The sequence below is a fragment of the Stenella coeruleoalba genome, assembly GCF_951394435.1.
Source record: "Stenella coeruleoalba genome assembly, chromosome: X".
NCBI lineage: Eukaryota > Metazoa > Chordata > Mammalia > Artiodactyla > Delphinidae > Stenella > Stenella coeruleoalba.
The window spans coordinates 81,643,205-81,659,408 of NC_137152.1; the positions used below are offsets into that span (position 1 = coordinate 81,643,205).

The window sequence follows — 16,204 nt, forward strand, 5'->3', positions numbered from 1 at the left end:
TTCTCCTTCATTTTTGAAGGACTGTTTGCTGGACATAGTATTCTTAGATGGAAGGTTTTTTTTTTTTTTTTCCTAGCACACTGAATATATCATCCCACTTCCTTCTAGCATGCAAGTTCTCTTCTAAGAAATCCACTGATAATTTAATAACAGCTCACTTTTACAGGCATACATTGGAGATACTGCAGATTTGGTTCCAGGCCACCACATGAAAGTGAATATCACAAGAGAGCAATTCACACAAATTTGTTTCCCAGTGCATATAAAAGTTATGTTTACACTATACCGTAGTCTATTAAGTATGCAATAGCATCATGTCTAAGAAAACAATGTACATACCTTAATTTTAAAATACTTTATTGCTAAAAATTTCTAACCATCATCTGAGCCTTCAGCAACTCAATCTTTTTGCCAGTGGAAGATCTTGCCTTGATGTTGATGGCTGCTGACTGATCAGGGTGGTGCTTGCTGAAGGTTGGGGTGGCTGCGGCAATTTCTTAAAATAAGACAACAATGAAGTGTGCTACATCGATGGACTCTTCCTTTCATAAACGATTTCTCTGTAACATGCAATGCTGTTAGACAGCATTTTACCCACAGTGGAATTTCTGTCAAAATCGGAGTCAATCCTCTCAAACCCTGCTGCAGATTTATCAACTAAGTTTTATGTAATATTCTAAATCCACTGTTGTCAATTCAATGATCCTCATAGCATCTTCACCAGGAGTAGATTCCATCTCAAGAAACCGCTTTCTTTGCTCATCCATAAGAAGCAATTCCTCATCTGTTCAAGTTTTATCATGAGATTGTAGCAATTCAGTCACATCTGCAGGCTCCATTTCTTTCTTTTTTTTTTTTTAATTTTGGTTGTGCCAGGTCTTAGTTGTGGCAGGTGGGCTCCTTAGGTGTGGCATGTGAACTCTTGGTTGTGGCATGCATGTGGGATCTAGTTCCCTGACCAGGGATTGAAAATGCACCCCCTGCATTGGAAGATGCATTCTTAACCACTGCGCCAGCAGGGAAGTCCCTAGGCTCCATTTCTAATTCTAGTTCTCTTACTATTTCCACCACATCTGCAAGGACTTCCTCCACTGAAGTCTTGAACTTCTCCAAGTTATCCATGAGGGTTGGAATCAACTTCGTCCAGACTGCTAATGTTGATATTTTCACCTCTTCCCATGAATCATAAATGTTCATAATGGCGTCTAGAATGGCAAATCCTTTCCAGAAGGTTTTCAATTTGATTTGCCCATCAGAGGGATCACTATCTATGGCAGCTATAACCTTACAAAATGTATTTCTTAAATAATAAAATCTGAAAGCCAAAATTACTTCTTGATCCATGGGCTGTAGAATGGATGCTGTATTAGCAGGCATGAAAATATGAATCTTGTTGTACATCTCCACCTGAGCTCTTGGGTGACCAGGTGTATAGTCAAATGAGCAGTATATTTTGAAAGGAATCTTTTGTTCTGAACAGTAGGTCTCAACAATGGGCTTAAAATATTTGGTAACTCATGCTGTAAACAGATGTGATATCATCTAGGCTTTGTTGTTTCATTTATAGAGCATAGTCAGAGTCGATTTAACATAATTCTTAAGGGCCCTAGGATTTTCAGAATGGTAATGAGCATTGGCTTCAACCAAAAGTCACCAGCTGCATTAGTCCCTAACAAGAGAGTCAGCCTGTCCTTTGAAGTTTTGAAGCCAGGCATTGGCTTCTCCTCTCTAGCTATGAAAGTCCTAGATGGTATCTTCTTCCAATAGAAGTCTGATTAGTCTACATTTAAAATCTGTTTTTTATCGTAGCTACCTTCATTAATGATCTTCGCTCAATCTTCTGGATAACTTGCTGCAGCTTCTATGCCAGCACTTGCTGCTTTGCCTTGCATTTTTAAATTATGGAGACAGCTTCTTTTCCTAAACCTCATGAACCAACCTCTGCCAGCTTCAAACTTTTATTCTGCAGTCTCCTCACCTCTCTCAGGTTCATAGAATTAAAGAGAGTTAGGGCCTTGCTCTGGATTAGATTTTGGCTTAAGGGACTTTTGTGGCTGGTTTGATCTTTCCAGATCACTAAACCTTTCTCTATGTCAGCAATATCTGTTTTGCCTTCACTGGAGTAGCACTTTTAATTTCCTTCAAGAACTTTTCCTTTGCATTCATAACTTGGTTAACTGTTTGGCACAAAGAGGGCTAGCTTTTGGCCCCTCTTGGCTTTCAACATGCTTTCCTCATTAAGCTTAACCATTTCTAGCTTTTGATTTAAAGTGAGAGACATGCAACTCTTCCTTTCACTTGAACACTTATTGTAGGGTTATTAGGCTTAATTTAAATATTGTTGTGTTTCAGGGATAGGGAGGCCTGAGCAGAGGGAGAGAGACTGGGGAACAGCTGGGCAATGGAACAATTGGAACACACACAACATTTATCAATTAAGTTTGCCAACTTATATGGGCATGGTTTATGGTGCCTGAAAACAATTACGATAGTAACATCAAAGATCACTGATCACAGATCACCATAATAAATAAAATAATAACGAAAAAGTTTGAAATATTGCAAGAATTACCAAAATGTAACACAGGGACACAAAGTAAGCAGATGCTGTTGAGAAAATGGTGGCAATAGACTTGCTCAATGCAAGGTTGCCACAAACCTTCAATTTGTAAAAAATGCAATTATCTGTGAAGCACAATAAAACAAAGTGCAATAAAACAAGGTAGGCCTGTATGTCATAAGCTGCTCTTCTCTTTCTTCTTTCAAGATTCTCTTTGTGATTTTTGACAGTTCAATTAGGTATGTCATGGTGTAATTCTCTTTATATTTATCCTAGCTGTTGTTTTTCTGAGCTTCTTGAATTTGTATGTCCATTTCTCCTCAGACTGGGGAAGTTTTCAGCCATTAGCTCTTCAAATAGGCTCTCTGTCCCTTTTTCTTTTTCTTCTCTTTCTGTGACTCCCATAATGCATATGTTGTTCTACTTAATGGCGTCTCAGACTCTGTTCACGTTCTTCTTTTTCTTCCCCCTCCTTTGCCCGGGTAATTTTGAAGTCCTTTAATTTCACTGATTCTTTCTTCTGACTGGTCAAATCTACTGCTTAATATCTCTAGTGAAGTTTTCAGTTAAGTAATTGTATTGTTTAGTTCCCCAATTTTATTTGTTGTTTCTTCATAATTTCTAACTCTTTGTTGTTATTCTATTTACTTCATGCATTTTTTCCTGATTTCATTTTAGCTATCTATCCATGCTCTCATTTAATTTGTTGAGCATCCTTATGGCAGTATTTTTAAAATAAATTTATTTTATTTATTTATTTTTGGCTGCATTGGGTCTTTGTTGCTACGCATGGGCTTTCTCTAGTTGTGGCAAGCGGGGGCTACTCTTCGTTGTGGTGCGTGGGCTTCTCATTGCGGTGGCTTCTCTTGTTGCAGAGCACAGGCTCTAGGCACGTGGGCTTCAGTAGTTGTAGCACGTGGGCTCAGTAGTTGTGGTTCATGGGCTCTAGAGCGCAGGCTCAGTAGTTGTGGTGCATGGGCTTAGTTGCTCCGTCGCATGTGGGATCTTCCCTGGCCAGAGCTCGAACCCATCTCCCCTGCATTGGTAGGTGGATTCTTTACAACTGTGTCACCAGGGAAGCCCGTTATGGCAGTTTAAAAAAAAATATTTGTCTGGAAACTCATATATCTCTGTTTCTTTAGGGTTAGTTTCAGGATGTTTAATTTGTTCTTTTGATTGGACCACGTTTCCCTGTTTCTTTGTATACCTTGTTATGTCCCATTAGGACTTTGGCATTTGAAAAATCAGCCACCTCTCCCAGTCTTTGTGATCTGGTTTTGCACATGGAAGACTTTCCTCAATCACCCAGGTAGAGATTCAGGAGACCTTCTAAAACTTTTGGGGGGATACATTTTCTCTGGGCTTGTGTGTGTAATCTAATTGAAATTTGACGGGTTTTACTCACAAGCACCACCTGGTGTCAATATATGGTACTGCAGCCTCTTTGGTAGTATACTAAGCCACTGTGCTGGAGCGACATCTAGCGTCTGTTTGTGGTACTGCACGTTGATCTCTTGTTCTCGAAGTCTCCCAACCTGGTATCCTTTTCTTGTCAGAGCTTAGATTCAGGCAAGATAAAAACCAGTCTCTTGGTAGCCCCCTCAAAAGTCAGAACATTGGGTATGTTCTACTCTTCTCTTTCTCTCCCCAGGGAGATGTAGGGAGTTGGGAGTTTTCTCCGAATAATGCCTGTGCTGGGAGGAGGGGCTCTAGTGAGTGTGCACCATGAATTTCTCTACCAGTCTTTGAATCATAAAATATTTGGTCCTTTGTGACTGGCTTCTTTCACATAGCATAATGTTGTTAAGGTTCATCCATGTTGTGTCATGTGCTGATATACTTCACTGCTTTTAACATTTGAATAATATTGCATTATATGGATATGTCACATTTTGTTTATATATTCATCAGTTGATGGACATTAGGTTGTTACCACTTTGGGGCTACTATCAGTAATGCTGCTACGAACATTCATGTACAAGTTTTTGTGTGAACACGTTTTCAATTCTCTTGGGTATATACCTACAAGTGGAATTCCTCTATGTTAACTCTATGCTTAACCTTTTGAGGTTTATGTTTTATACAGAGGCTACACCATTTTCCATCCCTACCAACAATGTATGAGGATTCTAATTTCTTCATATCCTCATCAACATTTCTCACTGTCTTTTTTATTATAGCCATACTGATGTGTGTGAAGTGGAACCTCACTGTTGTTTTGATTTGTATTTCTCTAATGACTGAGGATGTTGAGCAATTTTCAAGTGCTTATTGGCCATTTATCTATCTTCTTTGGAGAAAAATGTCTACTCAAATCCGTTGTCCATTTTTAAATTGGCTCCTGTCTTTTTACTTTGAGTTGTAAGAACTCTTACACTCATGTAAGAGTTCATATATTCTGGATACTAGACTCATCAAATATATGACGCAAATATTTTCTCCCTTTTGTGAATTTATTTTTCACTTTATTGATAGTGTCATTTGAAGCAACTTTTTAAAATTTTTGAAGTATACTTTATCTCTATTTCCTTTTGTTGCTTTTAAGTATCATATATTTTTTTAATGGCCTAATCTGAGTACAGGAAGATGTACACCTATGCTTTCTTGTCATAATTTTATAGTTCTAGCTCTTACATATAGGTCTCTGATACACTTTGAGTTAATTTTTACATATGGTATGAGACAGGGGTCCAGTTGTTCCAGCAAGATTTGTTGACAAAACTGTTCTGTTCCATTGAATTGTCTTAGTACACTTATTGAACGTCAAATGACCATAGGTGTACTGATTTATTTCTGGACTCTCAATTTTATTTCATTAATCTATATACCTATCTTCATGCCAGTATCACACTGCTCTAATTACTGTAGCTTTGTAGTAAGTCATGAAATAGGGAAATGTGAGTCCTTTGACTTTGTTGCTCTTTTTCCAAGATTCTTTTGGCTATTCTGGGTCCCTTGAATTTTCATATGAATTTTAAGTTTAGATTATTAATGTTGGAGAAAGAAAAGCAGCTGGAATTTGGATTGGGATTGAATTGCATTTGTAGATTATTCTGGAAAGTATTATCATTTTAACAATGTTAAGCCCTCTAATCCATAAACATGGAATGTCTTTCCATTTATTTAATTTCATTCAATGATATTCTGTAATTTTCAGTATACAAGACATGCATTTCTTTGGTTAAATTTATTGCTAAGTATTTTATTCTTTTTGATGTTATTCTAAGTAAAGATATTAATTTATTTTTGGATTGTTAATTGCTAGAGTATAGAATATAACTGATTTTTTACACTGACGTTTCCTGAAATGTTTCTGAATTCATTTATTAGTTCTAATTGTGTGTGGGAGTGTATATAAGAAATACTATATATATATATATTTCTACTTCTTTCCATCCAATCTGGACATTTTTATTTCTGTTTGTTTCAGCTTTAATGAGGTATAATTCACAAATAAAAATTATATATATTTAAGGCATACAATTTGATGTTTATATATATACACACACACATTGTGAAATTATCACCACAATCAAGCTAATTAACATATCCATCATCTAATATAATTACTTTTTTATGTATGTGGTGAGAACACCTCTTAGCAAATTTCAAGTTTACAATACAGTATTGCTAACTATAGTCTTCATGCCGTACATTAATTCTCTAAGACTTATTTATCTTGCATAACTGAAACTTTGTACCCTTTTCCCATCTCCATATTTCCCCCTTACCCTAGCCCCTGGCAACCACCATACTATTCTCTGCTTCTATGACTTTGACTATTTTAGGTTCCATATTGCATTAGACAGGGTTCTTCAGAGAAACAGAATCAATAACATGGATATAGACATAGCTATAAATAAGAGGAGACTTATAGGAATTGACCAACATGATTAAGGAGGCCAAGAAATCCCAAGATCTGCCACTGCTAGCTGGAGAACCAGAAAAGGTCATGGTGTAATTCAGTCTGAGTCCAAAGGCCTGACATTTGGGGGACTGATGGTGTAAGTTCCAGTCTGAGTCTATAAAGGCCCAAGAACTAGGAATGCCTGTGTACAAGGGTAGGAGAAGATGGATGTCCAAGGTCAAGTAAAGAGAGTAAATCTGCCCTTCTCCTGCCTGGTTGTTCTATTCAGCCTTTCAATGGATTGGATGATGTCCAACCACATTAGTGAGGGTGATCCTCTTTACTCAATCTACCAATTCAAATGTTAATCTCTTCTGGGAACACCCTGTTAAAAAAGAAACAATAGGCCTCAAATGGAGTCACTTGTGCTAAGCCCCACATCAGCAAACCAAGACTTAATACCTAATCTAATTGCAATGTCAGCCTCTCCCAAGAATGTGACCTGTAACAAGTCATTCTGGAATTACCTGGTCAGCACTAGTGAGGTAATCTACTCGATAGACCATTTTTGTCCCCCATAGGAAGGTGATTTTGCCTGAGACAGTCCACTCTTGGCTAGAAACTTCCTTTTCCTGTCCCCTTCTGTCTATAAAAGCCTTCCATTTTGTGCAGCTCCTCAGAGCTCCTTTCTGTTTGCTAGATGAGATGCTGCTTGATTCATGAATCTTTGAAAAAGCACAATTAGATCTTCTGATTTACTCAGTTGAATTTTATTTTTTAACAACCCTCACAGACATACCCAGAAATAATGTTTTACCAGCTTTCTGGACAGCCCTTAGCCCAATCATGTTGACACATAAAATTAACCACCATAACTTCACCCCTTGTCAGCTTGGTACCCATACATATCTCCTTAAACCATACTGGATCTCCAAATAAAGACAATAACAAGACAATAACCATACTGGATCTCCAAATAAAGACAATAACAACTGACATGATATAGCTATCCTACAAGCAACTGAAAATGCACTAATCCCTTCCCCAGAAGAGAAGGAAGGGCACTTGAGTGATGCTTACTCTTCTCCTGATATCCTATAACTTATATACTATGATGTAAAATTAGCAATACTCAATTACTGATGTAAAGTCAATACAGCTTATCTTATATGATAAAAGAACAAGAAAGGAAATAAAACAAAAATATTTACTTAGTTTATGTATATATACACACACAAACATATGTATAACAAAATAAGGAGGAAATACTCATGACAATTATAGTCCTCATTTCTGTAACTGGTGGTGTGGTTGTAGCTGGTATTTATAATTACCTTCTTCTACTACACATCCTGTATTCCCTTTGCCTTCAGCAAGCACCTCAGCTGGTCATTGTTCTTTAGCTGGCAGAGTAACCCTAACTTTCATTCCTGAAGGGTCTGGCCCATTAGTAGTCTTGCTTGGATTCGTTTGTTGTAGCTTTCCATTGACTTTGACCACAAGGCATGGTAATACTCAGAGATGCCCTAAGGCATCTCCTGTATTCCAGACACACTCTTCCTCACTTCCACCACGTAGTAGTAGTCCAATTTCTCCTTGATAGTCAGGATCAATCACCCCAGATAACACCATAACTCCTTTTTTTGCCTGTTGATTCAGAGCCCAAAGTGGCAGGGTGACAGTCTTAATTTCCAGTTCAATGGAATCATTGTCATGTCTCCTGATAGAAGCTTTCCTCCCTCTGACACTAAGACCTCTAGGCCAGCAGAAAATAAAGTCATGAAAACAGGAAGCTAGCGGGTCACTATGGATAATAGTGACTGGTGCACTTTCATTTCCACCTGCTTGATTTCTGGACCTGTAAATCCTGGCTACTTGAGAAACAGCACCATATAGTGGATACTAATTAAGTGCATATACAGCTTTCTGGAGAAACTTGCCCCAGCCCTGCAAGGTACTGCCACCTAGCTGGTGCTGTAACTAAATCTTCAAAAGGTCATACCACTGTTCTATTAAGCAAGCTGCTTTAGGATGGTGGGAGACATGGTAAGACCAGTGAATTCCATGAGCTTGGGCCCACTGTCACACTTCTTTTATTGTAAAGGGTTGTTCTTGATCAGAAGCAATGCTCTGTGAAATATCATGACGGGGATAAGACATTCTATTAAGTCCACAGATGGTAGTTTTGGAAAAAGCATTGCATGCAGGGAAGGCAAATCCATATCCAGAGTAAGTGTCTATTCCAATAAGGACAAACACTGCCCCTTCCATGATGGGAGCAGTCCAATGCAATCAACCTGCCACCAGCTAGCTAGCTGATCATGCTAGGGAATGGTGCCATATCAGAGGCTCAGTGTTGGTTTCCTCTGCTGGCAGATTGGGCACTCAGCAGTGGCTGTAGCCAGGTCACCCTTGGTGAATGGAAGTCCATGTTGCTGAGCCCAGGTATAACCACCATCCCTGCCACCATGGCCACTTTGTTCATGAACCCATTGGGCAATGACAGGGGTGGCTAGCAAAAGAGGCTGAATGGTACCGACAGAATGGGTCATCCTATCCACTTGATTATTAAAATCTTCCTCTTCTGAGGTCACCTTTTGGTGAGCATTCACATGGGACACAAATATTTTCACGTCTTTTTCCCATTAAGAGAAGTCTATCTACATACCTCTTCCCTAAATTTCTTTGTCACCAATTTTTAAATCATGTTCCTTCCAAGTCCCAGACCATCCATCCAAACCGTTGACCACAGCCCATGAATTGGTATATAATCACACATCTGGTCATTTTTCCTTCCAAGCAAAGTCAACAACCAGGTGCACTGCCTGAAGTTCTGCCCACCAAGAGGACTCCCCTTCACCACTGTCCTTCAGGGATGTCCCAGAGAGGCGCTGTAATGTTGCAGCTGTCCACTTCCAGATGGTGCCTGCATATCTTGTAAAACCATCTGTAAACCAGGCCCAAGTCTTTTCTTTCTCTGTCAGCTGATTGTAGGAACTCCCAATGAGGCCACAAGTACAGGCTGGGAAAGAGAAGGCAGTGTAGCAGGAGTGGGGACCATAGGCATTTGGGCCACTTCTTCAGGTAATTTACCTGTGCATTTAGGGCCTACCCAGGCTTGATCATATATATACTACTTTCATTTGATGACGGAGTGTTGCTGTGCATGCCCAACTTTACGGCTTGGTGGGTCAGATAACACCCAGTTCATGAGGGGCAGCTCAGGTTTGATGGTAACTTTGTTGCCCATGGTCAAGTGTTTAGTCTCTAAGGCCCAGTTGGAAGCCAAGAACTGATTCGCAAAAGGAGAGTAGTTATCTACAGATGAGGGCAGGGCATTGCTCCAAAATCCTAAGGGTCTATGCTGTAATTCGTCCCACAGGGGCTTGCCAAAGGCTCCAAACACTAACTCGATCTGACACTGCCACTTCCAACACCACTGGATCTGCTGGATCATGTAGCCCAAGTGGCATAACAGCTTGCACAAAAGCCCAAACCTGTTTCAGAGCCTTCTCTTGTTCTGGACCTTACTCAAAACTATCAACTTTTCAGGTCACTCAGTAAATGGGCTAGAATAACACACCCAAATGAAGAATATGTTGCCACCAAATCCAAAGAGACCAGTTAAGCATCGTGCTTCTTTCTTGGTTGTAGGAGGGGCCAAATACAACAACCTATCCTTCACCTTAGAAGAGATGTCTCGACATGCCCCATACCACTGGATCCCTAGAAATTTCACTGAGGTAGAAGGCCTCTGAATTTTAGTTGGTTTTATTTCCCACCCTCTGACATGCAACTGTTTCACCAATAAGTCTAGATTAGTTGCTACTTCTCACTCACTAGGTCCAATCAGAATAATGTTATCAATGTAATGGACATTGTGATACCTCATGAAAGGGAAAGGCAATCAAGATTTCTGTGAACTAAGACAGAACTGGAGAGTTGATATACTTCCGATGTACGACAGTGAAGGTATATTGCTGGCCTTTCCAGCTGAAAGCAAATTGCTTCTGGTGGGCCTTATGGACAGGTATGGAGAAAAAGATTATTTGCCAGATCAACAGCTGCATACCAGGTACCAGATGATGTGTTAATTTGCTCAAGCAATGAAACCACATTTGGTACAGCACCTGCAATTGGAATTACTACCTGGTTAAGCTTGTGATAATCCACTGTCATTCTCCAAGATCCATCTGTCTTCTACATTGGTCAAATAGAGTTTAAGGGGGATGTGGTGGAAATCACCACCCCTGCATCTTCCAAGTCCTTGATGGTAGCACTAATCTCTGAAATCCCTCCAGGAATGTGGTATTATTTTTTATTATTACTTTTGTAGGTAGAGGAAGTTCCAATGGCTTCCATTTGGCCTTTCCCACCATAATAGCCCACACTCAACAGATCAGGGAACCAATGTGGGGATTCTTCCAGCTGCTATATATATCTATTCCAATTATGCATTCTGGAAGGAAGGAAATAACCACAGGATGGATCTGGGGAGCTACTACACTCACTGTGAGGTACACCTAAGCTAAAACTCCATTGATTACCTGACCTTAATAAGCCCCTACTCTGACTGGAGGGCCACAGTGGTGCTTCAGGTCTCCTAGAATCAGTTCTAGTTTAGATCCAGTGGCCAGTAGTCCCTGAAAGGTCTGATTATTTCCTTTTTCTCAATGTACAGTTACTCTGGTAAAAGGCTGCAGGTCCCTTTGGGAGAAATATTAACAGTATAAATTTTCACTAGTGTACTGGGATCCTTCTTCAAGGGGACCCAACCCCCCCTTCATTCAAGGGGTTCTAAGTCTACAAACTGTCTTAAGTCTTGGAATTGATCAAGGGGCTGTGACTCTCTGTTTTTATGATTTGAGTTAGATTTTTGTTCACTTGATCTAGAACTTTTCTGCTTATACAGATCAAGTGAAAATCTAGTAGGCTTCCTATTTATTTCACTTTTTAGAACACTAACTAGCCAGCACCATAAGTCTGCATGAATCAGACTATTCTGACTGCTGCTTTGTCTCTGCTGTCCATTATGGTAACCACACTCACCTTCCCTTTGGTGATTTAATGCTGCCACTTGGCCCCTGCCACGCCAGGATCAAATTACTCCTACTGCATTTAGGTTTTTCCATTGAGTGGCTGCAGTTCCCACGGTAACGTCTCACTTACAGAGATGAGCAATCACGGAGATCTTCAAGGATGCTAGGACTCCACTCACCAAATTATTTCTCAAAGTATTGGTGAAAGGTATGTCTTCTAGACCAGCGGTCCCCAACCTTTTTGGCACCAGGGACCGGTTTTGTGGAAGACAATTTTTCCATGGATAGGGTTGGGGGGGGATGGTTCAGGCGGTTATGTGAGCGATGGAGAGCCGCAGATAAAGCTCTGCTTGCCCGCCTGCCGCTCACCTCCTGCTGTGTGGCCTGGTTCCTAATGGGCTGCGGACAGATACTGGTCCAAGGCCTGGAGGTTGGGGACCCCTGTTCTAGACACTCCCAGTATGGATGAGTAGGTCTTAAATGACAAATCCACTCTAACATTCCAATCTTTCTAAATCTCTGAACCCCTTCCTCTACATTAAACCAAAGGAGGTCAGGCATTTCCAATTCACATACCGTGGGAAATTTTTTGTCCATGTTTCAGTCAGATAACCAACCAACCAATTAGAGGCCTTTCTAACTTCGTCAGCTACATTAAATGCAGGATCTCTGCTTAGTGAGCTGTTAGAGGAGGTAACTGAGAGGATGTGAGCACTGGTTGACCCATGACCTGGCCCAGGAAATCAGAGGCTCCTTACCCGCCTCTGCTGACCTTGGGATGTATGTTCTGTTCATGTGTTGCTGAGACTATCTGGACTGTGTATGTGACTGACCTCCATTAAGGGAGGTTGATGCAGAAAACTACTCATCTTGCGACCACCCAAGACAAGCCTCATATATAGGTTCCTTTGTTTATTAAAACCACAATCTACCAATCTGGAGTGCTCTGCCTCTTTCTTTGGTCTCTCCTTGCCTTCTGTTAAATGGGGGCTAGTTTTGAATATCACCCAGGGAACTCCCAAGAATTGCAAACCAAGAATTGCAAACCAACAATTGGCAAGCCAGCCAGAAGACGGAAGAAATGGGTCTTGGGAAAGAGGCATCGATAGGGGAAATCCTGAGTTGGCCATTGACCTCTTTGTGGGCAGGGGTGGTACATAGTTAGATGTCTGTGGACTGCTGCATGACTACAGGGACATCCCAAAAATGCTGGCTGGTTTAATGTGTTTGTTTGAGGAACTACACACAGTGCACTGCAGCAAAGAAAGGAAACAAATGGCTGCAACTGTGGGTTGGTCTCTACTGTTGGCACTTCATCTGGCCACTGATGCCCAACTAGAAGCTGAAGCTCAAGTTAGACAGCTGGAAGAAGAGCTGAGGGTAGAGAAGGATGTGTGATTGTTCACTGCTCTGCTAGCTTTGGGGCAGAGCAGGATAATAAGTTGAAGACAATAGCATGCCCGTTTTGAAAAGCTAGGAGGGCACAAGCTGCTGCAGATTAAGGTGTGAGACAAAGGCTGAGACACTAAGACGTGGAATCCCTGGGAAAGTGAGGAGAACAAAGGGGAGAGTGTTGTGGTTACTGACAATGAAACAAGACGTAGCTGTACACCATCTGACCCCTAATACAAATGAAAAATTTAAATAGTTATTACCCAGATTTCTGATAATAGAGAAATATACCCCAAAACTCCTAAGAGAAAAACTTGCATTCTTTCTCTTCCCATTGAAGTTGTAAGTCTTACAATGTCTTTGAAATGTAAATACCCCAGGAACTAACTAAAACACTGCCCAGGATTGCTCGAGACTGGAGGGGGGAAAAAGGCGGCAGAAGAGGCTTTTTAAAACACATACTGCTATAGAAGCTCCCTTGCCCAAAATCAGTCCACAGCCTCTATATGATTATTGTTCAAGGGCAAATACAAATCTTAAGTCTTCTCCACAAATATTAGTAAAAAGCTTTATCCATTTGAGTGGCTAATCTTAACTTGTTCTGTCTGCCAGACACATTTGGATTCAACTATTATTTATAAACTAGTGAGTTTTGTATTGCTGTACCTGATTCATGGCTAAAATTTTTAAATGAAAGTTATATGGTCTCTGTTTGTATCTGTCTGTATGCTTTTGTATGTCTATTTTTACCTGTTATATATGATATATTTCTACATCCGAATGGTATTGCCAAAATTAATTTATAAAAGCGCTCTATTTAATTGGTGAAGAAAAAAAGCTTTAATATCAATAGTGTACTTAGGTAAAACTAAAATTTAATTTTCTTTCATCTTTGAGAAGAACAAACTTTCCTTGAACTATTGGTTTGTTCTTGATAAGATTATGAAAAGTTTTTCTTTACCTTTTAAGTAATCTACCTAGAAAACAAAGATTCTGTGTTTTATCAAAATAATTTTCTGCGCTTCATGTTGTCTTTATCAGTTCTTTCATTACTTAAGAAAACTGAGTCTTCTCTGTTAAAAGAGCTAAGATTTTTTATGACTATGTAACTTTCTGATTTTGCCTTCAAAGTCCTTAACTGACACTTTGGCTAAATAGATAACTAAATATTATTTCACAGTGACCTATAATACTATTTAAGCAAGTCTTTTAAAACCTTTTTTGATATTTTTGACAAACTTCCCCAAAATTAAATTCTAAATGAAGTCTTTTTGACTTCAAACTAACTTTGGGATTTTCCAGAGGGTCCCTGGAACATCTGAAAGATTTGTCCTCTCTCCTGATAAGAGAGATATTAGGGACTTCCCTGGTGGCGCAGTGGTTAAGAATCCATCTGCCAATGCAGGGGACACGGGTTTGAGCCCTGGTCCGGGAAGATCCCACATGCTGCAGAGCAACTAAGCCCGTGCGTCACAACTACTGAGCCTGCGCTCTAGAGCGCATGAGCCACAACTACTGAAGCCCACGTGCCTAGAGCCTTTGTTCTGCAACAAGAGAAGCCACCGCAATGAGAAGCCTGCGCACTGCAACAAAGAGCAGCCCCTGATCGCCGCAACTAGAGGACGCCCGCGTGCAGCAACAAAGACCCAATGCAGCCAAAAATAAAAAGAGAGAGAGAGAGATTAAACTAATTAGACTTATTTGATGTGTTAAATTTGATATGTTAAATTACTCTACTGACCACAGTAGAGACCAGCCCACTGCAGAAGCCATTTGTTTTCTTTGTTTGCCACAGTGCACTATGTGTAGTTTCTAAACAAGCATGTCAAACCAGCTAGCATTTTCAGGAGGTCCCTGTACTCAAGCAGTGATCCACAAGCATCTAACATATGGTCCACCCCTGGTCACAGAGAAGTCGTGACCAACTCAAGATACCTCTTTTCCCCCACAGATGCCTCTTTACCAAGACCCATTTCTCAGGTCTCCTGGCCGGCTCATCAACTGTTGGTTCAAAAACTGGCCCCCATACACAGAGGGCAAGGAGACACTGAAGAAAGAGATAGAGCATTCCAAATTGGTAGGTAGCAGTTCTAATAAGCAACAAAACTTATATACAAGGCTTGTCTTGGGCAGCTGAAAGATGAGTAAATCTCTGCACCAGTCCACCAGAATCTTAAAAGTTTATATAGAGGCATTAACTAGGTTCAGTCACATACACAGTCCAGATGGCCTCAACAACACATTGCTCTTTCAAGGCTGCATCCTTGAAAATGGCTCCTAGTGTTGGAACAGTGAATAGAATGTACATTCCAAGGACAGGGGAAGAGGTGAGTAGCCTCTGATTGCCCAGGTCCAGCCATGGGTCAACCAGTGGTCACGTCCTCTCAATGACCTCCATCAACAATAATTCTAGTTATTTTAAAAATGATGTTACAGAAATAACCAAATTCTCTTGTCAACTGCATTACAATGAACTCTCATCAGATCTTTAACCATGGCCATTTTAAAGTCTTTTGTCATTTACAGTTATTTTTTTACTCTGATGCTTTTGCAAAAGTATTCCTGCAAAAGTGCTTCATATTCAAGGAGATTCATGGAAAAGACTGACATATACAGGCTTCTGATAAAGAAGATTATACCACTGAACTGAATAAGAATTCACAGAACTCTAAGGAAAAAAAGGATGAATTTATAAAACTGCTAACCAAAGCCAGGATTCAGAAACTCTTGGTGAGTAATCTTATTTTATGGCAACATACTTATTTGCATAAGTTCAATAAGAATCTGTTTTCATTGAAACAGGACACAATTGGAAACTTGGTTATATTACCAAGGCTTTGATTGGAATGTCATATTTTAAAATGTGCATAGAATCAGATATGATCAGACAGCTTTAATGAACAGCATATTAAGAACTTCCCTTCCCATGAAGAGTTGGGTTGAGAATATGTTCTATCAACTCACCTCTGTTATTGCTCAAACTCCTATTTTGACTAAGTTGCATGCCTGTATGCAGCAGAGGAGCACCCTGTCCATCAGCCCACTGTCTCTGGAAATGCAGGTGCTACTAGGCCTGTGGAACATGTAGATCCTTCAAATGTCTTTGCCCTTATTCCTATGGCGGCCCCTGGGTCCTGTAGAGAGGTAATAGAAGAAATTCCCATTAATGCCTGGTGTACAGATGGATCTAGTCAGGGCAACCCGCCCACATGCATTTCAGTAGCTATTCAGCCCAAACTGACACCATCTGGATGGAAACAAGAATGAACCATAGCAGCCTATGTGCTGAACTCAACAATGTAGCTGGTGATCACTCATGAGCCCTGGCTATTAGCCCTTTGTACTGACAGTTGGGCTGTTCCAAAG

The 16,204-nt window shown here is 40.3% G+C and overlaps 1 protein-coding gene across 10 annotated transcripts in view; it reads right to left on the reverse strand.

Moving 5' to 3' along the window:
• The window catches only part of SYTL4 (synaptotagmin like 4), a 196,533-nt gene that overhangs the window by 145,240 nt on the left and 35,089 nt on the right, over positions 1–16,204 (reverse strand). For all 10 annotated transcript variants that reach the window (XM_079910076.1, XM_079910068.1, XM_079910075.1 and 7 more), the window contains one exon: positions 15,803–15,972. The gene's annotated coding sequence lies outside the window, so the exon portion shown is untranslated. The remainder of the gene's footprint in view (positions 1–15,802; positions 15,973–16,204) is intronic.